The 27,768-nt window shown below is 33.7% G+C and overlaps 1 protein-coding gene and 1 long non-coding RNA gene across 7 annotated transcripts in view; one reads left to right on the top strand and one right to left on the bottom strand.

The window, feature by feature from the left end:
* Positions 1 to 27,768, bottom strand: part of LOC128160045 (uncharacterized) — a 102,711-nt gene that overhangs the window by 51,888 nt on the left and 23,055 nt on the right. For 4 of the 6 annotated variants that reach the window (XM_052823302.1, XM_052823310.1, XM_052823300.1 and 1 more), the window contains exon 3: positions 24,404 to 24,505. The gene's annotated coding sequence lies outside the window, so the exon portion shown is untranslated. The remainder of the gene's footprint in view (positions 1 to 24,403; positions 24,506 to 27,768) is intronic. The other 2 variants (XM_052823305.1, XM_052823304.1) reach the window with 1 other exon arrangement.
* On the top strand, positions 540 to 1,844 carry LOC128160052 (uncharacterized). The gene is made up of 3 exons (XR_008240230.1): positions 540 to 658; positions 1,044 to 1,143; positions 1,547 to 1,844. It is a non-coding gene; the product is annotated as an uncharacterized LOC128160052 (long non-coding RNA).

The raw sequence follows: 27,768 nt of genomic DNA, 5'->3' as shown, positions 1-27,768 counted from the left end.
CTTAAATTATTCAATATAAATACCTCTTGGTTCAGACGATGTTCATTTAATAGTATGAAAAAATCCCAAGATTTCCCCTTTGAAACGCCCCCTCAAGCTTGTCGGGAATAAGAATATGACCGTGCTTAGAATCGCGGTGAAAATTGGACAAGTCAAGACTAACTTTTCAGTAAACAATATATGGCTCTATCATATTTAGTTTGGCAAAATCATCAGTACATGTAAATAAAATATAGTTAAAGACAAAATCTGATACATATGTCTCATTAAAACTTGTTTAATTTCATTAGACATTTGTAAACAAACGGTCGGCCATTTTTTTTTTTTTGGTTAATCACGTGTTACAAATACAATTGTAACAAACACACGCCAATACTTTGTCGTATTTAACCAGGAAATACTGACTCGGACAGTTCTTATTTAAAATAAATATACATGTAAAAAGTATACTTTTCGGTAAAAAATGATAATTTTGATTAAACATTATTCATTTTAAACTATCCCAAGATGCACTTTTCCAAGGTTTAGCGGGTTCTGATTGGTCAGTATTGGCGCACTTAAAATGGACAAGAAGGTGCTGTTGTAAAATGGAGAATTGAGAAGCATTAATAGCCTCTACAACAAGGAGATAATGCAGGAACGAAGAACTCATGTCAAGGTAACTTAATTCACAATATAGATACTCCCAATAACATTTTCAAGGCTCTAATATATCTCTCATTTGTAAACGAGATCTCGCGCCATCAAATCAAAATGGCGTCATTTTTTCAAACTTGGTTCGGCGTTTTAATTTTTATTACCGTATCTCTTTTAAATATACGTTTTGACCAAGTTAACCATTAACCAACTTTATATGCATGATAATCAAGATTATCCAGGGTATACACATATATAAACGTCCCTAATATATGAATGCTTGGTTGGTAAGCAAGACGAACAATGGATCTTTCGCACATTATACAATTTACAAACTCTAAATGTAACGAAAAAAAAATTATTAATTAAATCCGGAAAATGAAATCTTTCACGTTTTTCTCTTTCAGCATTGACAGCATACAAAGTCAATGTTTCCGGTGATTAGTTGCATCCTCTGTTCGGTGATTCGGGTGAATGTTTTGACCAGCTGGACGATGTGAACGCAAGGTATTGCTTTGAAATTGATTATTAACACCATTAACTTTTACATGTGTTGGATGTTTATAATTAACTGTAGTAATTTTTGGGAAATCCAGGTCTAAGTTCTTGAAAAGGAGGTTGATGGGGGGGGGGGGGGGTGAAACACACTTATTGTTGATAAGTTTTTCCATTGTTCAACAAACAATAATTGAATCAAAATGAAAATAACAAAGCTTCAAACATAAAATGAAACATTTTAGACCAGATACTACTGTAGTCATTATATGACATAGTTTAAACAGCAACTGGCAACTGCATAGTAGCTTCTGTATTCAGAATTTTATTCAGAATGCTTTTATTACATGTTAGGCTGAATGACTTATGTTTATTGTTTACAAATCTAAATGAAACTTTATTATTCATGTTTAAGATAAATAGAACAGACATAAAGTACAGCCCAGTGAAAGGAACAAGTTCATCGCAAGAAGAAGAATTTTAATGCTACCACTGTCCAGAACTACTAAGTCTGCTGTAGCCATGATGTGATCATATGAGTGCTTCACCGGTCTGGACAATGCTCGAAAGTCCCCCAAAAAGGCCTATTTCCATAAACTACGACTCGGGTTACATCAACAACAGCCAAGGACACTCCTTATTGATTCGAATAGACACATCTCTACGACCCGACTAAACCTCTGAAGAACAAGACTTTTTAACTGTAAAGTATTCTCATTTCAAAAAACCTATAAACTATAAAAGTACTTTTCCTATATGATCAAATACCAGTATATTACAATGTCTGTCTGTAAGCTAGAATCTTAGAAAATAAAATGGTTTTGACTTATTAAATGATTGATTAGACCTTGCAGATATTAACTTTCATTTTCTTAAATAATTTGTTATATTTGCAAATATTGCATAAAATATTAGACTCCATGTAACATATATCCTCACACCTCCAAGTTGATAAGTGTTAACTACTTTTTTTCCATTTTCTTTGTTTAAACATTTATTGATAACTTAGATTTTATTTGCAGCAATATATGAAAAATTAAGAAACAAATCTTAAATGTAAAAACACTGCATTAGGAGATGAATGCATGGGTCATAGAAATGATAAAATACACCAAACAATATTCAATTATGTCGTATATGAAAATATATAAAGACAACATATACCCCATGTATTACAATTTTTATATAACAAAATTACTTGGATGGAAAGTGGGTTTTATTTTAAACTGTGTTATGTAACTAATATATAATTGGAATTAGCTTTTATATCATAAGTAAAATGCTGGTATTGATGAGAATTGTAAGCTGAATGATCTGTGTGATACTTTGTATTTTATACATTCATGCTACAAAAAGCAAGTACATGTACATGTTGTAATACTTGTCATATATAAACAATGTATATTTTACTTCGTGTCTTGGATTTAAAAATATTAATGTAGGTAAAGTAGTGAAATGTAGGAAGGTAAACCATGTGTAAAGAAGAATATTCATCAGGAATGAAGTGTGTTGCAATCAGCATAATTAATTAAATGTGTACATCATATTTTTGCACATGATTTGACAGACTGCTCCATTGTTAGCTTTTTATTGGCCAACAAGCTTTTCATATCTCCCTCTGGGTCATCTATTAAATACTGACAGGCTTATGATATTAAAATCTGATCAGTTGGTACATCATGGGTGGAAATGAAAAGTTCACTTTGGACTTAATGGATTATCAAAAAAATGATATCAAATCCTGTTCTATTGTAAAACATTAGATTATATTACTAACAAAGAAAAGGTTTATCCCAACTTGTAAGTGGGTCACTTTGACCTCATTTTGGATTTTATTGACATATTCAAATCAAATCTGGGTCAAACTTCTATAGTCAACTACTATCTTGTAGTGTATTTTTTTTTTTTAAAGATGGATACTTTAGAAAAATATTTTATGGTGTACATATTCATTGCAGTTCAAAACAAATTGAGACAAGTTTATCATGTTCATGTAACAGTGAAGTTTTCTTTGTTTATTCATGTACGTGCAGTTATTTTGTAAATTGCATTCATATTTTTAAAAAAGTAAGATCTTTGTTGCATTTTTAAAGGGAGATTTGATAGGCATTTAATCGAGATGAAAAAAAATACAAATGTAAAGATTTCTATGGGAGTTTTTTTTTCTTGTGCAATTTTATCATTTTTTAAATAAAAGTCCCTAATACGGGAATTGCCATATGGATGTTTCTCCATTATTGTATCTTGGCTGTATTTTATTTATTATTGGAAACAATTTCAGATTTTTGAACAAAATAAATTTGGAACTGTTTGAAATTGTTTTGTTTTTACATAAAGTAGAAACCTTGCTCAGCTTTTGTGAAAGCAAAAATATAAAAAAGTTTCAGTAAGTTTCAGTTGCGGAAACCCTTTGTAAACAATATGTTTCCCAATTGTATATGGAGGTTGAAACTATGCAGAAACTTCAAGTTTCAGTAAGTTTCCGTCGCGGAAACCATTTGTAAACAATATGTATCCCAAACGTATATGGAGATTGAAACTATGCAGAAACTTCAAGTTTCAGTAAGTTTCCGTTGCGGAAACCATTTGGATTCATGGACAGCCTAAGTTTCAGCACTGCGGAAACTTAATGAAACTTGAAGTTTCCGTGCTGAAACCTGTCGGAAACTTAAAGTAACCTTAAGTTTCCGCAGAGTTTCCAAAGGGTTTCCGCAGCGCTGAAACCAGATATTTCATCCAGTGCTAGTTCGATCACAAACCACGGTCGCCGTAGTTCGACTAAAATGAAACCGTGGTCCAACCAACAGAGAGTCTCTGGTCTGTCTCTGGTCAGGTAGTTTAAAGATGGCGCCGGGAAGCCAAACCTCCAAAAATTGCTTTTTTTAATCAGCACAACATGCAATGTGTTAAATGTTAGCGCGCACACTTATGATGTAATGTGTTAACAAGGTATTGTCCGTCCTTTTCATGAACAGTAAACTTATGAGTAGCAATTAACATCTTTCTCATTTTTTTAACCAGACATCGACCAATGTGCGTTCGAACACAGACATGCGCACCATACGTTTTCCTTACTACCGTGGTTTAACTCTAGTTAATGATCGATCTCGCCCGATGTTTGGACGTTTCGGCATCCAATAATTTCGACCCCAATTAGTTTCGGTCCCAGATAATGAATATAATAAATAATTAAATATTGATAACTATTCAAATATTCCGTTTTAATGCTATAATTAGCTATAACTACAATTTAGCGAGTTAATATTACTAAAATATATCTTTATTTCAGTCATTAATATACTCAAAGATATAACTTTTTTGAGTTAGGGGGGATTCAACCGACCTGTAGTCAGGGAAAAAAGGATAACGAAAGACTAAACAAACGACATTAGAAAAGGAAATATTCAACCTTTATAGAAAGGGCTGTGTTGAATATTATAGAAACGATCTGTATTTATATACGAGTTGGTTGGTGTACCGTGGGTTGCTGTTTTTCCTATTTTACAAATGATCCCCGTCAAGATCATGTGACTGATTTGTAAATAGGGTACTTAAAATTACTTGCACGTTATTCATTTTTCTATTTGTCTGTCTGTCTGTCTCTCTTTCTTTCTCTCTCTATACATATCCCACTCCATCTCTCTCTCTCTTTCTCTCTCTGTACATCTCTTTCTCATCTCTCTTTCACCTGTTGATTACCCGTAACCCCCCCCCCCCCCACACACACACACACAGAATCGATGTACACTTAGGTATATTTTTATATCATTTATTACCCTGAAGATAATGCAGATACCTGTAACCCAGGCAGTAGACAGAACACCAGTGAGGGTCATACAATGTATTTATTCAATATATACGAAAAACCTGAAACATACAACATTGACTCATTTGACAATTATCTCAGAATACGGTACAATAACTTGGATAAAGATTATTTAATATATAGCATGGAATGGTTAAATTATAAACATAGAATATATTTATAAGTAATAAATTACACAAGAATTACCAGACACCGGCAGCTAATCGCAGACAAAGCTTGCGCTTAATCTTCATACAGGTCTGTCCCCTCTCAAGGCAAGACAAAGTGTGCGCGGGCCTGGTTAGTTAGGCGGGAATATTGGTTAGTAGAAGTTAAATTTAGAATGTTGTCAGACAGGTCAAACGGGTAGTCGAATGGTCAAATAAAAATAAACAATTACACGTGGACAATCTCACCTGGAGATGTAAATAAAACACACACACATGCACACAGAAACAATTACGTTTACAAATAGACAAACATTATATATTAATTACTTACACTGGTTACATATTCCCCCCTTTTGTTTAAATGGCTCCTGACATGGTCTGAAATAAACAATTTATTTATTAATAAAATTCTATTGATCACCAAGCAATCATAACCACCATAGCACAAACACTAAATATCAGGGAACTTCACTCAAGATAACCACCAGCTTGATATATAAAACCCATCATCAGAACAAATAATCACTATTTACAAACATATACATAAACCTTAATCCAAACCAATTCCTCTAACTGAGACTTTCCCCAGATGACCAACATCCATGATCAACAACAAATGGATCAAGAAATGTACAATGCACCCATGACAACTTTACAGTTGAAACCGATCAATTCTCACATCAACAGCAATTTTCAAATAGCATTACTGCCTAAGGTTGCTTAATTTGCATATTATATATTAGGGATTCAGTTAAACAACATTCAGTATGGATTAGGTACAAATTCAGTTTATTACCCCTCAATTATAAACACAACCATATGACAACAATTATGACAATTAATATAAAAGATGGTTAAAATATCAAATCATTCACTTTCACTTTGTCTTTTCCACATAAAAACATTCTATTCACTACTTGTCTGTCCAATTCCCATACCAATCTGGTCTCCTCTTTTCTCTGCCTGATCGTCTAAGAGGCGGATTCTTTTCCCTTGTAGTTTTCGTCTCTTCAATCTCTTCGTTTTCTTCCTTAGCCATGTCCTTCAATTCTGTCAAATCCATATGGGTTGGAAGGCTAAAATTCTGTTCTGCTATCTTATTTGCTTCCATAGGATCGATGGAGGCTGGATGACTAAAATTCTGTTCAGCAAACTCATCCACTTCTGTAAGATCACTCGGATGTGACTGGTTAACATTCTGTAAAGGAAAAGATATATTTTTAGTTAAAGAACTTTCTTCCTCAGAAAAAATTGAACCCACATCCTCTGAATCATTGTTCCTATCAGTCGTACGAGTAACATATCTCATAATAGCCACATCAGAATCAGAATCTGATGAATTAGAAGACATCCGCTCTTCAATCAATGAACCATCAGATGTGCCTTTAGATCTCACTCTGTCATGCTTTTCTTTAGGCTGGGGCTTCTTCCCCTCTGAAAGATTGGGACAGGGTAACAACATGTTCCTATGCAATGTCCGCATTCTACAGCCCTCTGTTTTTACTTTATAAACTGGCAAATCAGGAATTTTCTCTTTCACAATATAAATTGGTTCATCCCACTTATCAGCCAATTTATTTTTTCCTTTTAACCCCACATTTCTGGTCAACACTTTGTCTCCCACTTCTAACCTTGCTTCACGTATCTTAGCATCATACCTCTCCTTGTTCTTCTCTGCAGACTTCTTTGCTTCAGCTGCTGCTATGTTGAAAGCTGTTTCCATTCTCATCTGTAACTTACCAACATAGTCGCTGTGATTCTTATGTTCCTCCTCATCAGGATTGATACCTAAAAAAGAATCAATAGGAAGCCGTGGGTGCCACCCAAACATTAAAAAGTGTGGAGAATAACCTGTCGCGTCACTCTTTGTTGCATTGTACGCTTGGACTAAAGGAGCTACATGTGATTTCCAATCTGCTTTCTGTTCATGTTCCAATGTACCTAACATTTTTAGGAGGGTCTGGTTGAATCTTTCAGCTGATCCGTTACCCATTGGATGATACGGAGTGGTGCGAGTCTTTTTGATGCCTAACATTTTACACAGTTCCTTGATAACCTTAGACTCAAAGTTCCTGCCTTGATCACTATGCAGTTTTTCTGGAAAACCATAGTGCAGGAAAAAATTTTCATATAATGCCTTTGCTGTGACCGTGGCTCTTTGGTTGCGGCAAGGTATGGCCTGCGCAAAGCGTGTAAAATGATCAGTTATGATCAATATATCCTCTGTCCCCCCTTTGCTTTTCTCAAGACTTAAAAAGTCAATGCACACTAATTCCATAGGGTGTGTACTTTCAATTGGGACCAACAGAGCAAAAGGCTTTGCTGGGGTTTTGCGCCTAATACATCTAGGGCAATCGTCTACCTTCTGACTAATTTCCCTTTCCAAACCTGGCCAAAAATACCTATGCTTAGCTAACCAAAGAGTCTTGTCCTTACCTGGATGACCGGTATCTCTATGAATTCCCTGAAAAACTACTTCTCTGTACACCTCTGGGATAACTAACTGATTCACCTCTCTGTCCTCAATTTTCGCGTTCCTGTATAAAATCCCATCTTTAAGATGAAGTTTCCTCCATTCCCTACAAAATCTCTGGACGGGAAAAATCTCTCCCTTCACATTATTGGTAAATCTGTTGGGATAAAATCCTTGTTCAATAAGTCCTATCACTCTTGCTATCACCTTGTCCTTCCTCTGTTCTATTCTCCAATCTATATCACTTATGTGTTGAACATCTCCAGACTCCTCATAATTAGCTACAGAGTCAGCTCCTATACTATGACAGTATGGTACAGCACATAACACAGACTGGCAAATGGCCTTGACAGCATCGGAGAACAGCTCTGGCTGTCTGGACAATCCATCCGCATCAGCATTCTGCCGACCGGGCCTGTAGGTTAAAGTAAAGTTATAACTTGCCAATGCAGCTACCCACCTTTGGCTTGTTGCATCTAACTTAGCTTTATGAAGCACATAGGTAAGAGGATTGTTATCAGTGACTACCTGGAAAGATGTTCCATATAGGTAATCATGAAATTTGTCACTGATCGCCCATTTGAGAGCCAGAAATTCCAACTTGTGGGCCGGATAATTCCTCTCACTTGGTCGTAATCCCCTACTGGCATATGCTATAACCTTTGTCTTACCGTCTTGCACTTGGTAAAGAACTGCCCCTAAACCAACACTACTAGCATCTGTATGCAAAGTAAATGGGAGTTTGTAATTTGCAAAACCAAGAATTGGAGGTTGGATAAGTTTCTGTTTAATAGCCTTAAATGCCTCATCCTCTTTATCAGACCACTTCCAGGGAACAGGTTTTACCTTGTTTGTGTATTTCTTCATCTGCTTGTTGGTTCCATGTCCTTTCAGAAGATCATTCAAAGGAGCAACTATCTGGGCAAAATGTGGGACAAATCGACGATAATAGCCGGCAAACCCCAAAAACTGTCTCAGCTGCTTGAGGTTTCTAGGTGCAGGCCACTCCTTCACAGCTGACAATTTCTCCGGGTCTGTCTCTATTCCCTTTTCTGAAATAATGTGTCCTAAATAAGTCACTGACTTTTTAAACAATTCACATTTTGATGGTTTGAGCTTGAGACCATGTTCAATCAATTTGGAAAAAACATTTTTCAACCTTCCACAATGTTCCTCAAAAGAATTTGAAAAGATTAAAACATCATCCAAAAATATTAAACATTCTCGCAAATGCTTTTCCCCCATACACTTTTCCATGAGTCTCTGGAATGTGGCCGGTGCATTTGTGAGACCAAAACTCATTCTGTTACACTCGAAAAAGCCCAAGTTACCCACTGAAAATGCCGTTTTATGCTTGTCTCTCTCTTCTAACTCCACCTGCCAGTAGCCTGATCTTAGGTCAAGTTTGCTGAAAAATTTCGCGCCATAAAGGGTATCAATAATGTCATCGAACCGTGGCAACATGTAACAATCTTTTCGCGTTTTTGCATTCAACATTCTCATATCTAAACAAAACCGCAATGAACCGTCCGATTTCCGGCAAAGTACGACATTGGAGGAGTAATTACTATTTGACTCTCTTATCACTCCCGCATCTAACATTTCTTTAATATGTTGACGCACTTCGTCATACATACCAGGTGGTACGCGGCGGTATGGTTGTTTAAATGGAGTATGGTCCTCTAACTCAATTGAATGCTTAACTAAGTTAGTTTTTCCCAAGTCTAATGGACCTGTTGAGAATACATGACTATATTCCCTAAGGATGGACTTCACATACTCATATTGCTTGTCACTCAGTGCATTGGAATCAACTTTGACTCCTAACTCTATAGGGTCACACTGTATAGTATTGGGTTGGGGTGCTTGTATGGGCGTAAGGTCATCTACCACCTTAACCTCTTGTAGACTACAAAGCACAGTACCACGTTTTATCGAAATAGGCTTTGCAGAGATGTTACATATCTTAACTTGTACACATGGTTTTGAAGTCAGAGTGGACAACTTTACTATTCTGGGGCACACCGTAAAAGTGGAATCACTATTACAGTTTTCAGTAACTACCGTCATATGCTCTTTGACAGGAATACCCTTAGTAAACCCTTTGACCATTACTGATTCATTTGGTTCTACCATAATTGTCTTCTTAGACACAGACCGTACACAGTAAGATTGACATTTTAAGCCCTCAAATGCATTCTTCCATTGTTTGGGTATTTCACTGAGACTTTGAGTAGCATCACTTAAATCTCTACAGAGTCTTAGTACATTTGTACCTATGATCATAGGACAGGTTTTGTTAAAGTTAGTGTCTGGTACAATTAACACAGGGACAGCTAAATCTATGTTCATAAATGGAATTGTTATACAGCACTCTATATAGCCCATGTACTTCAACAATGAACCATCTGCAATAGAGACTTCTAAACCCAAGCTTGTTAAATTTCTCATTTCAGGTTGGTTTTTCAATGAATTATAACCTGTTTTTGACAAAGTAGTAATCATTGACCCGCTGTCAATAAGTGCATTTACATTTTCACCTTCAACAACTATCTCTATTTCATTAGACTCACCTATTAACTCACACTTGTATGATTGGCCTTGAAAATTGTCTTCGGTCCCTGGTCGGCCCTCATCAGAGACCTTCATGCGTTTGGGTTACTCGACTTTGTAGCTTGGTATCCTCTTTGCCCTTGATCCTGAACTTGATAATTTCTCTTATCAGAATAATTTCCTCTGAAATTTCCTCTGAAATTACCTCTTTGGTACCCTCTCCCTCTGGAACCTCTGTGGTAATTTGTCCTCTCTCCCTGTTCATACCTGTTATACTGGGTTCCTGGTCTTCCATCTAGCTTCTCTAAGATTTTGTTGAATTTGTCATCCATCTTACCTTCTAATCTTTGTTCTAATTCACCTATTTTCTTGTTCAACTTGTCTTCCAAGTCATCCTCGACTACTGACATCCCATATTGATGAACTGGTTTTCTGTCTTTAGAGTTTGAAATAAAAATCTCTCTCTCTACCCTTCTTATCTCTAATAAGAGCTTGTCATAATTTTTTATGGAATCATATTTGTGCCTTGTTTGACCTTTTAAATTCTCTGAACTGAGCGATGTCCAGAACTTGTGTCTAAGCAAATCATTCTTTGCAGTTCTTTCTAAATAACCAACGTGTAAGTGATATTCTGTATACTATTAACATCTCTTTAAAAACCAAAGTGCTAAACTTATATATTATATATGTACTTAAATCAAGGACATTACATGTACCTTACCTGAATATAGACCAATTCTAATTTACCCACAATTCTTATCCGATCTTTTAAAATATTTAAATGTCAGGCCTGAATAATCCATATCAATTCTATGCCATTCCTTTACCCCCCCCCCCCCCCCCCCCAATTGTTCAAACTGTTCTGTGTTAGTCATAGAGACATCAACATATAAACATCACATACGTCACGCATTCGGAATTCAACTAATCATGCTAGTACATTAACGAAGCGTATTGCTACCTGGTTGTTACCTTGAAATATTTTTCAACAAATATATATTAATGCACAACCGAATAAATTCACATATAATATCGTTCTTCAGAATGAATGCATCAAATAAATGGAGGAAACCGATAAGTGTAGAGTTAAACACTCGAACCTATATGTAACTGTCATTTATGTGTCTTTAGTTTAATTAAAATGTCAAAAGATATGTGTGTGTCATTACTTCTTAATATCAATACAGTACAGAAGTTTTACTTTTGAAACTTTCCCTGTGGTCATTTTTGGGCTTTTGTGTCTGGTTTCTATTCTTTGTTTGTACATATTTCGGCAAAATTACTTTTATTATAATTATGGAACGCCACGCGACTATTTTGGATTTGTCTTGCATGATATAGTTTTAGGTGGTAAATAGATTTATATTTACTTTCAGTGGTAAATAGATTTATATATTCACTTTCAGTGTATATTGCCCCTCATGTTTGCATTGGAAATCTGCAACGTTCAATTTTCTATGAATACACTTTGCTAATTCATGCGCCATGAGCACAAATATAAACGTCACCATGTGTTTTGAGTATATTTATTTTTGTAAGATTAAATAAACATCCAACTTTACATGACCAACTCGATATGTACCTTTGAAAAATAATAATCAAATGATATCTACCTCTTAATTAATAATACTTTTCTCTACAAAGTTTCTGGCACAATATTTTTAGCTGCGGAAGCGTACTAGATAACATGTTAATATGTCTGTTCCATGTATGTTTCATATCCCTGACTGAGAGCTTATATAATGACTTTACAGCGACAATACACATATATTTCATACAAAAAACATCATAATGAATATAAATATAAACATTTAATGCTTATTTTTGGATGTCATCGGTCCTATGGCACACCAAGCGGTGCAGAAAAATTATTATACCGCGATAACGCGCGATATTGTCTGCACCGCAGTGGTTTGTCATAGGACCGACAACATCCAAAAAACAAGCATTCATTGCTTAAATGACCTTGGACAGTATGGAGTTTATTTATCATCTGGAGCTATATATTTGCATGATAGAAATCGGTCCTCATATTAGGAGGATGTGGTCACCCAGCACCAAAGCTGTGTCTGTCCCTGTCCTAATCAGGATTCTAGCAGGCATCTCTAGGATATATATTGAACAAAACGATCGAACCCATACTAGCAGTGTGAGTTTTAACAACAATGCTAAAATAAAATGGAGCCAACGTTTGAACAATTTTGTCTAGATTTGTTTTTATTATTTAAGAATAAAAGAGGGTTTGGTCATCAGATAAATAATTACTGATGATAAAAAAAAAGCAAACAACTATTTAAGCTATAACAACACAGAACAATGGCTTTATTGGGAATCCACACTGATACTATTTAACTCGGCATTGACAGAACGATATCACTGATCAAAGACAGATTCCATGGGCTTAGTATTAACAAAACATATGGAACGCCTCAACTGCCTTATGTGAATTAACTTCACTATATGATTGATTATACTTTAACATTACATAATGGTACTTCAACATTACATGATGGTACTTTAACATTACATGATGGTACTTCAACATTACATGATGGTACTTTAAAATTACATGATGGTACTTTAACATTACATGATGGTACTTCAACATTATATGCTGATAATTCAACATTACATGCTGATCTTCAACATTACATGCTGATAATTCAACATTACATGTTGATACTTCAACATTACATGCTGATACTTCAACATTACATGATGTTGCTTTAACATTACATGATGTTACTTTTTCATTACATGATGGTACTTTAACATTACATGGTGATACTTCAACATTACATGGTGATACTTCAACATTACATGGTGATATGTCATAATATGTTGATACTTTCTCTTAATATGATGATGATTTATTGTGTTTTTGTCAGTTGATTTTCATTAAACATTTACTGAAAGATCTTAAAACCTACTCCAGAAGCGTAATGTTGCAAATATTGGAAAAACTTGGATTACAATTATGAACATTTTGAAAAAGAAAAAAAATAACGCCGGGTATTGTTTGTAAGTTGTCTGTCCAAGAATTCGAAGCCGTTGGCATTTCAAATGGGGCGGAGATGATGAAAATCAGAATTGAGTGTGTACAGTTTGGACGATTTCCACCGAATAGGATTAAGGGTAATGTAGGACCACCTATGTTTGACATTCCAAAATCAACAATTTGCTTGAAAATAACTTTGAAATTTCTGATATTGCAACACTGTTATTGGTATCCGAGAGGACTATTTATCGCAGAATGGGTTGAGTAAAAGTGACTTTTTCGAACTTAATGAAAACGACCTCGAAGGACAAGTTGGTAAAATACAAAATTTCCTCTTTGTGGTGAAAATTTGCTGAGACAAATGTTGCTTTCAAAAAATATTCGAATTCAGAGATGGAGACTCAGAGACTGTATTCATCGAATCAGGCCGACTTTATAGGCGCATTTATAATGTCAAAGGTCCAAACCACCTATGGCACATAGATTTAAACCATAAACTGGTACGTTGGAGGTTTGTTGTAATCAGTGGTATTGGCGGTTTCAGTAGACTGGTTACGTATTTGAAGTGTGCTGACAACAACACATCTAGAACGGCATTACATTGTATTTTGCTCGGTGTGCGCACTTATGGACTCCCTATGAGGGTCCGGTCAGACAAATGACTGGCAAATGTATCAGTCGCAGACGACATGATATAAGAACGAGGTGACGGAAGCATGATATCTGGAAAAAGTACGCATAATCAAAGAATAGAGATACTTTGGAGGGACGTTTTCGAAGGCGTGTTATGTTTCTTTTATAATTTATTCTATTTTATGGAAGACCAAGAAGTGCAAGTGTGCTAAAAGATTTAGCTGCACTGCACTACATTTTTATGGATGAAATAAACAGAAGGATTTGATTTTGGGCTCGGGCGTGGTCACGTCATAGAATCCGCACAGTAAAAGCTTCCCCGATTCAATTATGGATGAGTGGACAAATTCAAAATCCTGTTGGCATTCCCCTCGACAGGAATGATTTACAAGATTATGGTATTGAAAGTTACGTTGATCACACCGATGTTGAATACAGTGACAGACCAGTATTTGAACCAGTTTCACAAATGCTTACTGAAGACTGTAGAGTTGTATTAACTGTAGACTTAAGAAGAAATAACAGAAATTTCGGAATTGACGACTATTAAAGTGTTTAAAAATTATAAATAGATTTAAGAAATTTCCCATTTTAATCACAATAAATCAAAAGGTGACAATCTACTCTATCTCTTTTTTATTCGAAAATACAGAGCAGGTTATCTTTAAACAATATAAAATGCTTTCTTTTATGATTCATGCGGGATATGAGGGTGGCGACATTGCAGAAAAAACATGTATCGCGTTAGCGGGTTATGTATTATCAATATTTTTTTTGCAATAATGGATGAAGTAGTTTGTGACCACAAAATTATAATAGGCTAACTCTTTTTTTCATGATACTATATTTCTTTATGAAACAAAAGTACTTGAATGTTGAATACACAAAACTTTCGATATGAACCAACAGGCACATACCAAGATGCTCCTCCTTATCATAGAAGGAGGTATATAAAGAAGTAAAACGTTCAATACTTGTAACATGTATTATCAAATAATTTTTTTTTAGCTTAAACTTGCAATTTTGATGTGTGAATTATACAAAAAGAAAACAGCTTTTGATACCAGTAATTACTTAACAGTTTTCAAAAATCTTACCTTTATTTATTCAAACTAATTTTGAAATCTAATCCTAATTTGAAGAAAAACCTGTATTACTGTTTTTTCATAGAATTGTTCATAGTTCATATTTGGTTTACAGTTTTAGCTAAAATATTCAATCATTTTTTTTAAATCAATCTTATTCAGAAAAAAAAATTATCATATATATTTCAACATTATTGTCTGAAATGTTAAACACACTGCCTCTGATTCTTTTAATTATGTTTCATATTGGCAAATTTTGTCAAGAAATTCAGCAAATCAAATTAAACTACATCTGTCCCGGTGAAAATTGTACCCTTGCAAGGCTGTTATATACATGTACTACTCTATAAACATGATTTGTAAACAATGAACTTGCAATACAAATCGCGGGGCATTCCGTCTATGTAGAGTATGAATAATATATATAGAGTTATAGACCCCTAATTGTAATTTTAAAAAAAGATTTTCCATTTCTTTACCTTTCAAAAGTTACTCATCATGAAAAAAAACAACAATAAATTGTGAAAGTTGGAGCATCATACATCATAGGTGTGGATAAAAGTTAAAAAAGATAACTTACAAGTAATATTATCAAAATATTCTTCACAAAAATTGCAAGCCAAGAGGAGGAAAAATTACTGTAAAACATCATAAACCTGGGCCATAAAGCTCTCTTTTTGACTCTTTTAAATAAAAGATAGTTGAATAGAGTGTGCTGATGATTTTTTTTTCTCAGATCCAAAGCATAAAAAAAGAAAATCATAAAAAACAATTTTCCTTTCTTAAAACTGAGAGTTTAAAAAACAAGGTATGTATTCAAAAAAATCGAATATCAACAGACCAACAGACCCTAACAGTCCCCTGAGAACCACAGCTAATACACAACACCTGGCAAGAATTCTCTCTAATATATATATATATATATATATATATATATATATATATATATATATATATATATATATATATATATATATATATATATATATATATATATATATATATATATAAACACAAAAATAAGTCCAATGCTCAAACAGCTTTTATCTATAGCGCTTTCGCCCTACCAGGCTCTTCAGTAGATTTAAAAAACAAAGTAAACAAGAACATTATGACGTCAATATTTATCGATCAAGAAGCTAAAATTCTTTTCTCATTGATGTTTTAAAAATTCAAGGAAAAATTGTACAATGTTTTTGTACTAGCTTAGAGTACCCATTTCACTAATAATTTTGGATGTGTTAAGTGACAACAACAATATAACCAATGTGAAGGTCAAACAAGGAAAAACATACCTTTTTCTGCTATCAGCCTTTTCCAGTGAAGGGATCCTTTAACATAAGGGGTATGAACCATATGCAAAATCCTTCTTCCATAACATTTTCAATTGAAGTGGCAAATAAATTACACCAGCGGCCATATTTAATCACTGTGTTAAATCTTTAACCAAGGTACTGGGGGTGGATTAAAGTTAACACCGAGTTAACACATGGTTAAACTCTAACACACTTTTGAAAAACGTTTAACCATGTGGTTAACTTTAACACCGAGTTTAACACAGAGTTAACATGGTGTTAGAGTTAACCACCTTTCGAAAAACAGTGCCCAGATATATGTCATGATTGAAAGGATAAATTGATTTTTTAATCAATAAACTTTGGTACTTACATTAAAATTTTAAAATAACAAATACAAAATCATACCTAATCAAAATGCTTTCAATTCAGAGCATATAAACAACTTTACCCAATACACTTCAAAATACACCAAACCAGTGCAACAAAAACTTAAACAATGAAGTGATTTTCTAATGGTTCATGCGGGATATATAAAGGTAGTGACACTGCAGAAAAAATACATTAGCGGGTTACATATAAATATACATTTTTTTGCAATGATCGCTACCTTTATAACTCGCCTTAATCATCAAAGTATTTTGTTGTTAATAGTTATATATTTCTCAAAACAAATTAATTAATTGATCGTAAAAAGTAAGTAAAATAACTTTAAATAAATTATTGGTAATGTACTTCAGTACGTTAGATAAAAGAAGCAGACAAATTGTCTTCAATGGGAATTTGAGTCCGGCATAATCATGATTATTTCGTGCAGTCCGTGAATTTTTTTTAGGTTGCTGTAGGTTTCGACCAATCGATAAACGGGGCGTGTAGATTTTAGTTCTGTCTGTTTCTAGAGAGCTGTGAATTACAATTAATTTCATTTAGAAATATAGGGAATCATACACAGTAGATGAAAATTCAAAGATAATATTTTTTGAGAGAGAATGACATGCGTCTTCTTAGACTAGATTTAGTATTTTGCAAATGATCCGCATCAATCTGATCTTACGGTTGTGGTTTAAGATGTCGTGCCTCATTTTAACATGAAAGTATTAAGCTCTTTATACAATAAAAGAGAACTCAATATCCGTGAAAGACATATCATTTAGTAGTTTCGTCAAACAAATCCATAATCATTTCATCTGCCAGAATGATAGCCTAATTTATGTCCTCTGTCTCCTCTTTCTACTTCAAATAAGAACAGAGACATGTGTTTAGATAAATAAGCGTTATATTACAACGTTATCAACAATTGACATGCTGATTTATTTAAGAGATAAGGAATAAACCTTTAAGTGAAAATATCGCACGGAGCGTAATCAAATCGAATAAAGCCCGAAGTACCACTTCCTCCTACATTTCACAAAAAGTGCATTAGAATACTGAAATTATTAGAAGTCAACAGGATTAGGGTAAACATAATTGATTCGTCACTTTATGTCTGCCATTTCTAAATGTCCGCCACTATTTCGAAAAAAATCATCACGTTATCTCCACCTTTACAAAAGTTCCCGTATATTACCTCAAAAGTCATTTCCGTATGTCGTCGCCTTAAAATTTCGGAGAAATTGTATTTCATGTACCGGCTATGCACGTCGCTAAAATCGTCAGCTTTTTTTTTTTTTTTTTTTTTTAGGAATTATCGTCTAATGTCTGCCACCAATGTTGAACACACTACTCTAACGTTTTATTTCTAAATACCATATTTGCTGAAATTAATACGATTTCTCCGAAAGTTAAGGCGGTGGACATAATATTACGACATTTAGAAAATAGGAGAACATTTGAAAATGTCAACAACTTATAAACACTCGTTAGTTTGAGTGTATTTTTTCATTTAGATTTATTTATTACAAACTGTAAAAACTCGTACTTTTTAAACTTGTCTTAAGCTGGTTAACAAATGGTTTATTTTCGTAGAAAAATTCAAAGAAATGACTTATGCAGAAAAGATTGGACACACTATTATTTTTAGTCAAAACCATGATTGCCAAATGTCAATGACAGATCCTGTGATGTATACAAGTATACATTGTATACATTAAAATAATTTTGATCATTTGTATGGTATAGTTTAACGTTTTGATAAAAAAAACGGTTTTCAAATTGTATCGAATTAAATACATGAAGTCTGCTGTCTTTTATTTACGTAGCTTAGTCTAATTATTTCTACCCTAGATATTTTCATGATATTTCTTACATGTAATGTAGTTTTACTTTTATATTAATTATTTTTAGAAAAACCGATTTTCTAGGGGGTCGTCTCGAAAGTTATCAATTTTTGTTATGGGACCCTATGAGAATTCGTTGAAAAAAAATGCCAAAATTTCACATTTTACCCATTATGTTTGTATTTCTGCCTTAGGGATTTCTTTTTCTTTCAACAGTATCAAAAACTGTTTTTCCTACCAAAATTGGCATATTGCGGTATATGTGCGCTTATGTATTGTTTTAACGAACTAACAACACTGTGCAGAATAATTATGCCAGTGCCAAGGTGGCATTTTTCACCCGTCTAAGCTGCGTGTGTCAAACAATTTGAATATGCCATATGATAGACCATTGCTTAAAGAGTTTGTACAAGTAATAGCTTTCCAAAAAGCTTGCCTGACTAAGCAAAATTATTCAATGAAAGTATGTATGTATCAATTAGACTACCTTATCAGAAATAAATTTTAATTTTCGCTGCTGATCATAAATTCATAAACGGAACGTGCAAATTTAAGACGAAATGTGTCTTTTCTTCGATCTAGAACAAGTACATATATATCACTTGAAATTCAATTATTTTATTAATTCATTTTTTAGGTATGTACACATATCATATAAGTGCATGTACATGTGTCCATGTGAGCTTGAAACCAGGGGCCCGTTTCTCAAAAAGGCGTAAATTTGGGCCTAAGTTAGTCCGACTAACAAAGTTACGCCAATATTTAGTCGCGTCTAAGTTGCGTTTCTAAAAGAGGCGTAATTTAGGGTTTAAATGTCAAAGAACTTAGGTATCTCCGCTGAGTACTAAGCATGCGCATATCGTATTTTGTTTTGCTTTGAGGCTATGATTATATGTGGTGGATCAATTTTCCAATTCATAGTACATGTACTCGAAAGTACACGTTATACTATACCACTGAATGTGCATAGTTCAGGTTGTTCATAACAGTATATATTAATGATGCCTACACACTTCTTAACATAATGACATTTTAGAGAAATTGTTGATATGAAAGAGGCAGATATAAGAGGTTTCAGAAACCAAATATATGACAATTAAATGCATTGTAGACGATATTGAGGCACACTCGTACATATTAATTGAACGAAACAATGCACAGAAATTAACTCCAATATTCGTGTAAAATTCAAATATTTATAGAATGCAGGGGCAGGGTACAGTAGGTACGTCTGCCGAATGATAAGTATGCTTCAGTAATAAGGCTCGATTTTTTTTAACATATCACTGTATCATTTATATAAAATAATCTGAACATGAGTTAAACGGCAACCAACTGAAATCGAAATTATCTACTGTATAAATAACATATACATGAACCTTATCCATGTCTACAGAAGGAAGAAAAGTTCAATCCTCTGTTCCAATATTGAAAGAATGTAGACAATGACATGGAAACGATTCTTGATTTTCTGCGATTCAAATGATAATAGTTTTGAAAGATATTGTCAACAAATAACAACACAGGAATTATCATCATTTCAGGCCGGGGTCTCTCCAACTTCCTTTCCTGTTTTTGGTTTAATAAGTTGTTTTGTCTTGGGGTTTTTTTTCGGGGGGGGGGGGGGTTGAAAGTTATATACATTGTATACCGTATACAGAGAATTATTCGGCCCCATTTAATTTTCAACCATTTCACCCTTAAGCTTGTTGTCAATGGGTGAATTTAAGACTTTTCCATTTTCATGATGTTGTTTATACATATATCTAAAATCAAAGACTTTAATTCAAATTTAAATTCCAAATAAGGAATATAATGTATCATGAAGAAGCAATAGATTTTCTTTTTATATGTGTTAAAACTGTAAGAGTTGTAGGACTTTGTTGACAAACCATCGTCATTTGAGAGACAGTAGAAGGGAGTCTGTCGTCTGAAATGAAGCACTATCTTCTAGAATTCAAAATTATCGAGAGAGAAACTTCCCTCCTACGCAGCTTCGTTATGAGTCATATTCTTTCACTGTGATTTCGTAAGTTTCCCGTCAGATTCCATTCATAAAGATCCATACTGTTATAGCAACTAGAAAGTTGTTTGAGAACGTACATGCATGTACATGTAAGCACGTCCATTACTAGTACTTTAATCCCTTAATTTTTACAGTCATATCTCTTGGTTTCTAAGATTAAGTCTCGTTCCATCTTCTCTATATCCTCCATAATTTAAACGTTGATTGATATTAAATAAAGCGTGCTATTGTTCTAAATACACAACCGTTCTGTGGGTTACCTCCCCTTACCTGGATACACATCACTCTTTGACGCTATTTTTGAATTATTGTTTTTCAATTTTCGGTAATAAATAAAAATATTCCGACGTGTACGGTGATAATTTGTATTATATATTCGTAATTCTATCGTTATTCCACAAACTAGTCTGAATTTAAAGCAGATATATATGGAAATTATCGATTTCAAATGTGAGGGCAATACACCCCCTTGACGACGGGCTGAGACAGAGAAATATCAGCCCCGACAGCCCTAGCTTTAGGTTGCTGTCTCACCTAGTCCAAAACACGTGTATCAGGGCTGATTCACTACTAGGTATATGATATAAAAAATAACCCTGTGTACAGTATCTTGACTAAAATATAGATATAAAAGCAGTCATCTAAGAACCCCTAACCTATTTGAAGACAGTTTTATAAATAAAAGGTTTATAAAAGTTTAATGGAAAAGGCATCTTAAAACTCCCCTCCGGATGATACATTTTGCATCTTTTCGGTTTTAACAAGTACATTTGATTATTACTTTTTTCCCCTATCTGCTTTGGGTTATTGGGGTGGGGATGTTTACAATTGTTGATATAATAAAAATGACAAATGCAAGCTAGTTAATTGTGTAAATAATGCACACTATTGTAAAACTGCTAATATAACGTCTTTTGTATTGCAAGTCGACAACTTCGAAATTAAAAAAAAATTCCCTTGATATACATACATCTTAAATATGATGAAACAAAACTATCATGATATCAAGTACACTAATTAAAGATCAGTTCAATTATATGAGTACAAATACACAACACATATGCATATGCACGGAGATCATTGATAGTAAACCATGCCTATTTTTTAAAGAATTAAATCGATGTTCAATATCAACGCAATTGATCACTTAATCCTAGCATTTATAAGATTAATGAATGTAATTTCCGAAAATTCAAGGAGGTGTGCATGTGAAATTTTAGAATCTTCAAGATCCTTAACAAACGCTTGACAATAGATCTAAAATTGATACACACTCTGCATTCTAAAACATATTTTTTAATTGTATCTAAATGCGAGTTTATAAACATTCAAAATATCAGGCGGCTTCCATACGGTTTTGTAAAGATACTATAGGAGTATCGTAAGAAATGAGAATGCATACGCTTACAAAAATTGTAAGTACATGTAACATAGGTAAGGAACATACAACCACACACAAGGACAAATTACAACTGTAAACGTTTTGAGGAGTATTCTCAATATTATGAAATCAGTTTCGTTTCATATGTTAAAATTTGATTAGAAACATTAAATTCGAGTCTATGCTTACTGAGTATTGATTAAAAAAACAATAATCTATTCGCACTTATACAATATACATCTATATATCTTGTTAGGAAAAACATAATTAATTTAGAATTATAGAATCTTTTTAATTATTGTTGTTATATCATGTATCGGGGTATACCCATCTTTTCTTCATACTTATAGTAGATTTCATTAACGAGTAGTAATGTATATTATATGCGTTTGATAAGGTAAGCCCATTAATTATCAAATTGTTTTAATCTTAATTTATTTAGAAATAGGAACAGTTATCGAACGATAGGTATTTTTTTAAGTTATACGTACATGTACAAATATTTCAATAAATGTGAAGGTTTACACTAATAACACGTACAAACCAAAAATTATAAATCTCTGTTTATTTTGCCTTAATAACAAAAAAAAACTCGCTATTCTTGTGCACAGACTAAGGACTTACGCCTACCCATTAGCAGGCGTAGATTTAAACCCAAATTTAGTCCCGACTAATTTTCCGCCTTTTTGTGAAACGCAACTTAGTCTGGTTTTGAGGTTTAGTCCCTGTTTAGTCCGGACTAAGTTTACGCTTGGACATAGGCCTTTTTGAGAAACGGGCCCCATGAGATTAAATAGTCTATTTGTTATATTAAGATGCAAAATATACTGAAAAGTATTTTTAAGCAATGAAAAAGGGTGAATTATCGGATTAATTAAAAAAAAACCTTACCGTAATTTCAATTCAATTCCATTAGAAGTCCTTTTTTGCAGTTTTATTTAACACATGCACATATTCCTGCAAAGGTGAAGGCAAATCCATGATATCTCCATTTATTATATAAAGTTCAGAAAAGTGCAAAAAAAGTGGGAAGGGGAAGCAGCTCCAACCCATCACCCCAACTCCGATGCTACATATGTACGTGCCTGTGATGTAAACACACGGTGTGCTCTGGGGTATTCGCATGATCCCAGCAGACTTGCCACTAATCAGTGCGCAAAAACTATGAATGAGACATAATGGCGCGAAGTCCCGCTTTATCAATAACGCAACGGCTGAGATCTTCATCCAATTCCTTGAATGAACTCATCCATTTGCAGAAATCCATGGGGAGGGGGTCAGATAATTTTTTTTTTTACATTTGTTTTGTAGCAGCTACATACATGTATATTATACTTAGGATCGTATGTTTTGGAAGAAATCTATCGAATTAACAAACACACACTTGATTAGTAACTGTTAGATTTTAGTAAGACGCACGATTTTTATGCTCCCTTTTCAAGATTAATGAAAACGCCCAAATGAACAAAAATCGGGTCAAACCCCGCTTTTGCGATTTAGTTCCTCCAGTAAACATTCCAGCTGTATAAATATATATTTGTTCTCATTCAAACTGATGACTCTCTTGTCATTATCATAATCCAATATCAATTATTATTTACACGCTGTTTTTATTACATCATTATTCATCAAATGTGAGTGTAAATGCTTAAACATGCATCGTTTAATCTTTTTTCTGAAATATCATGATATTGCTTGCTTCCATTGCTTGCGCTGTTTTGGAGAATGCAACTTTTAAATTTAAAATATGACTGAGGTCATGACATCAGGCAATAACCACTTTTGTAGTTAATTTATCTCACTTATCAGGTGAAAAAATAAATTCCTTAAGGAAAATATTTGTTTTCTTTAATGAGGATATTCGGTATTTCCTACGGGAATGAAAAAAAAAACTTCCTATAGGAATTTAAATCCGATAGGATTCGAACGAAAAACCGATAGAAAATCTTATTCTCCTATAGGAAAACTAACTGTCTGAATCGAATTCCCACAGAACATACCTTTTTCCTACAGTAAATATAATTCCTACAAGGTTTTTAGAAACTCCTATAGGATTGTCAATATTTCTTGTAGGAGAATTATTGCTCCAATGGGAAATACTATTTTCCTATAGGATATCAATTTTCAAAGGTCAATATCTCACCTGTCAGGTGAGACACACTAAAAACAAAAGGGGTTATATACTATCTAGACAATGGTCTATTATTTGGTATTGAGGAATTTAACAAATCTGCATCTTAAGCGAGTGCAAAAATGCCACTCTGGCATTGGCATAATTATCCAGCACATCGTTAACAATTTTAAAATGATTAAATGTCTTCCTTCAGTTCTGTCAATAAATTCTCTTATTTTAAGAATCCATCACCATCTCAAATATATGAGCGAATCATACTTTTTTCTTTGGCTTCATGAATCTTATACAATACCGGAAAACGATGACGCGTAATAGCCATTTTAACACTTTCCCATTTCAAAGTCATATAACATATTCATGTGGTATAAAAACACAATGGAAAAGAATGTTTCAACTTTGCACCAACAGCTGCAGAAAAATAAAAAGATGGACAAAGCCATGCGCACTCAAACTATCCTCGGCCTCGTAACAGTAAATGGATGTGCTTTATAGTTTATATTGACCTACTTGTGTGTCCTTGATGTCGTTTAATTGAATGGATAGTCCTCGCTCTATTTCTCTTGAGCTCTCGATGTTTAAAACGATTAGCAGAAGATTTGTTTAGTCTATAAAAAAATTGAAAGATTCTGTAAAAAAAAATGACGTTTCTCAAGCAAGTACTTCATGCTAATAAACTAAATTTAGCATCATATTTACTAATAATTTACATCTTACCTGTATATAACATAATCTTTATCCGTGATGTAAAAATAATTAAAATATTAAGGTCAAGATCTAGTAAATGAAAGGTATTCAAGATATAAATTCTTTTAATAATGCTTCATAACAATATCTTTGTTTCATAGGGTGTACCGGGGCTTAAATTATTTTAAAACACGATGAAAAATCATGTTTTAAACAACAATTTTCTATGAAATATGAAGGATAAAAGTAACAAATCTCAGAGTTTTGTCCATTTTAGGTTAATGAAATGTATCTAGAATGCCTACAGTCTTATTGTTTTATTTTCTACATAATTCCTTTCAAGCAGTAAAATACAGGAAAAGATTCAGCAAATCAATTATGACGTCATGATGGTTCCAACACCTGAAAGACACTCTGGAATCATTTACTAGATCTTGACCTTAATATGCCCGGTGTACAATGCTCTACATGATACCTGAGCGCAGGTGTACCAGAATTTATGCAGGATTTGTCAATTTATCATTTTGCACCCAGCAACAGAACTGCCACCTGATTGGTAAGTTTGTTGTACATTAAGTGCCTCGCCCTGAAAGCCCTACTAGGTATTTTAAACATATGTTTGTCATTTTATGAGGATTTATTTTAGATGTCCCACTGAATTGGTTAAAAAATTCAAACCAAACTAAATTTTATGGATTATTATGTATATAAAATTAACTCATGTGACAGAAACTTAAGTTTGACAATATGTCGGTGTGATGAATTAAGTCATATTTTATTGTTATAGTACTCTCTCTCTCTCTCTCTCTCTCTCTCTCTCTCTCTCTCTCTCTCTCTCTCTCTCTCTCTCTCCGTATTAGTATGCTTAGAACAAGTTGTAATGTGTAGAATGTATTTGAGTCCAGTATAAGACGGCTGAAATTCTCAGTGTAATATTAAGGTGGCTCGGTGGTCAAAAAATTAACCATCAGGCCTCGGGATAGCTTGAATTAAAATTGTATCATAATAAAACGATTGAAATTTGTTACTTACAAATAAACGTTTTATGAAGACTCTTTAAATAGCATTTTAATTTTGTCGATGATTTCAGACATTTAGGCAGTCCAGAAATTTTGACTTAAATCTAAAATTGCTTCATGACCCCTGGAGCCAGGTCTGCTTTAAACTTGGACATGATATTTTTGACCAATAACTGACATTTACTAAAGAATAAATACAGATATTTTAGCTTTACAAATTGAGCATTGTTCTATATCTTTATAAATGTGTACAGAGATTTATTTTATGATGAGGTAAATAAAGCCTAAAAATTGCCACTATCATCGAGTCTTCTTAATCGTGTCATTTTTTGAAGTACTTGTATAAGAAAGCCATTATAGTGGCTAGATTGATCTATTTACACAACTTATTTAACTATACTCTCCAATTTAAATTAGATACTGTGATAAATCAATGCATATTGATATGCATGTTTAAATCAATGATTCTAATACAGACTGTGGCATTATTTAAGAATTATAAACAAATACGTAAAACATATCTTGTAGCCTTCCCACGTGTCGAAATATAGCGGGAAAACGTTGTATGATATTAACGTGTTCCGATATATGTGCGTAGGAATACAGGGCGGGGACATAGGAAGGCCAGTATGTAAGGGTCAGTGTAAATGATAGAAGTTATTCTAGTCAGTTTCATGCAGCAGTTTTTTATTTACCTTTTTTCTCTCTCATATGTTTTAAATTGTATATTTGTACATGTGTTTAAAACAAAATGTAAGCATAAGTCCGATGTTTTCCCTCTAGACGACGTTATTTATACTTGCATTCGGGCACAGTTCTCCATATTTTTTTTTTAAATTGTATCTACGGTTCTTCCTTGGCGTCATGGAGGTGTATATTCAGATATATTTACTTTATGTAAACATGCGCTTGATGATGTGTTATCATTAAAGGCCAGTTGCCCGCAAAGCTTGTCTGGCTCATACCTAAGTTGTGTTGTTGTTAAATGTTTTTAAAATATTCTTCTTAGTGTATATATTTCTTTCCAATTTGCACCCCTCTCTCTCTCTCTCTCTCTCTCTCTCTCTCTCTCTCTCTCTCTCTCTCTCTTCTCTCGTTGACGTTTTTATTTAAGACAGAGATTTCTCGATGTGATGCTTGACCTGCTACTCTCCGCATTCATGTCTTTTTAAATGCCAAGATATCAGATATGCTTTTCTGCACCGTACAGGTAAAAATAATGAAATACGACACCTGTTTACCCACAATAATGCAAATCTGAATAACAGCCAGCATATATTGTAACTGATAGGCGTGTGAATGGATTACCATTTCTATAATCAAAAGCAACCTGTCTTAAAAGAAAACAACTGTAAGCCTTTGCTAAATTTAGTGGTGATTCTTGATTTGGAAAAGGATGATTGCTACATGTGTGACTGTCTAATATATTGCAGCATGAAAGGAGGAATAAGTACATAAATACAATGAAAACACATGGCTGGACCGGGAATCGAACACGGGGCCCCTGCAACTCTAGTCAGGAGCTCTACCACTGAGCTACCATGGCCGATATCAACGGTCCCTATAGCCCCAACTCCTGCAATATATTTTTCAGTCATTACTAACAGATTAATTTATGCAACAATACTTATTCTACTCATATACGAAGTTCTATTCCAAATGATGAAAAGGTATTTTTGTTACCCGATTTTAAAATCAACGTCATGTTTTGTTACCTCGGCGCACGGTAACATTGAACTCATCACGTGAAGATGACCCACGCACAGTTAATAGAAATATCTAGTCTTTATATCTCGGAGTCTTTTTCGCATTTCAGCATTTAATTTAAATCGTCAATATGTCACTTGTCATCTAATTTTTTCCACATTTGTTCGAAAAGCATAGGTTAGTTCCTCGAAGTTTCCTTTCTTTTCTTTCCCTTTTTTTTTTACCGCATCAACCGTGTCTCTTCGTTCACAGTTAAGACATCCTTGAATGTCAAAAGACGTTGTTTATTTTTTGATAAAACATTTCCAGATATTCTACTATCTTTCGTATTGTTTGATGTTCAAAATACATTTATCACAACGCCACAAAATGTGTTAGAGTTCGACACAAATGTGCAAATAATTTGTTAACCTATTTTTCTACCATTTTCACAGTTTTTATCAGCTTTTTCCCGAGCT

The sequence above is a fragment of the Crassostrea angulata genome, chromosome 8 (genome assembly GCF_025612915.1).
Source record: "Crassostrea angulata isolate pt1a10 chromosome 8, ASM2561291v2, whole genome shotgun sequence".
Lineage (NCBI taxonomy): Eukaryota > Metazoa > Mollusca > Bivalvia > Ostreida > Ostreidae > Magallana > Magallana angulata.
Note: the sequence above shows the minus strand (reverse complement) of the source record. Positions and strands in the feature narration are given on the sequence as shown.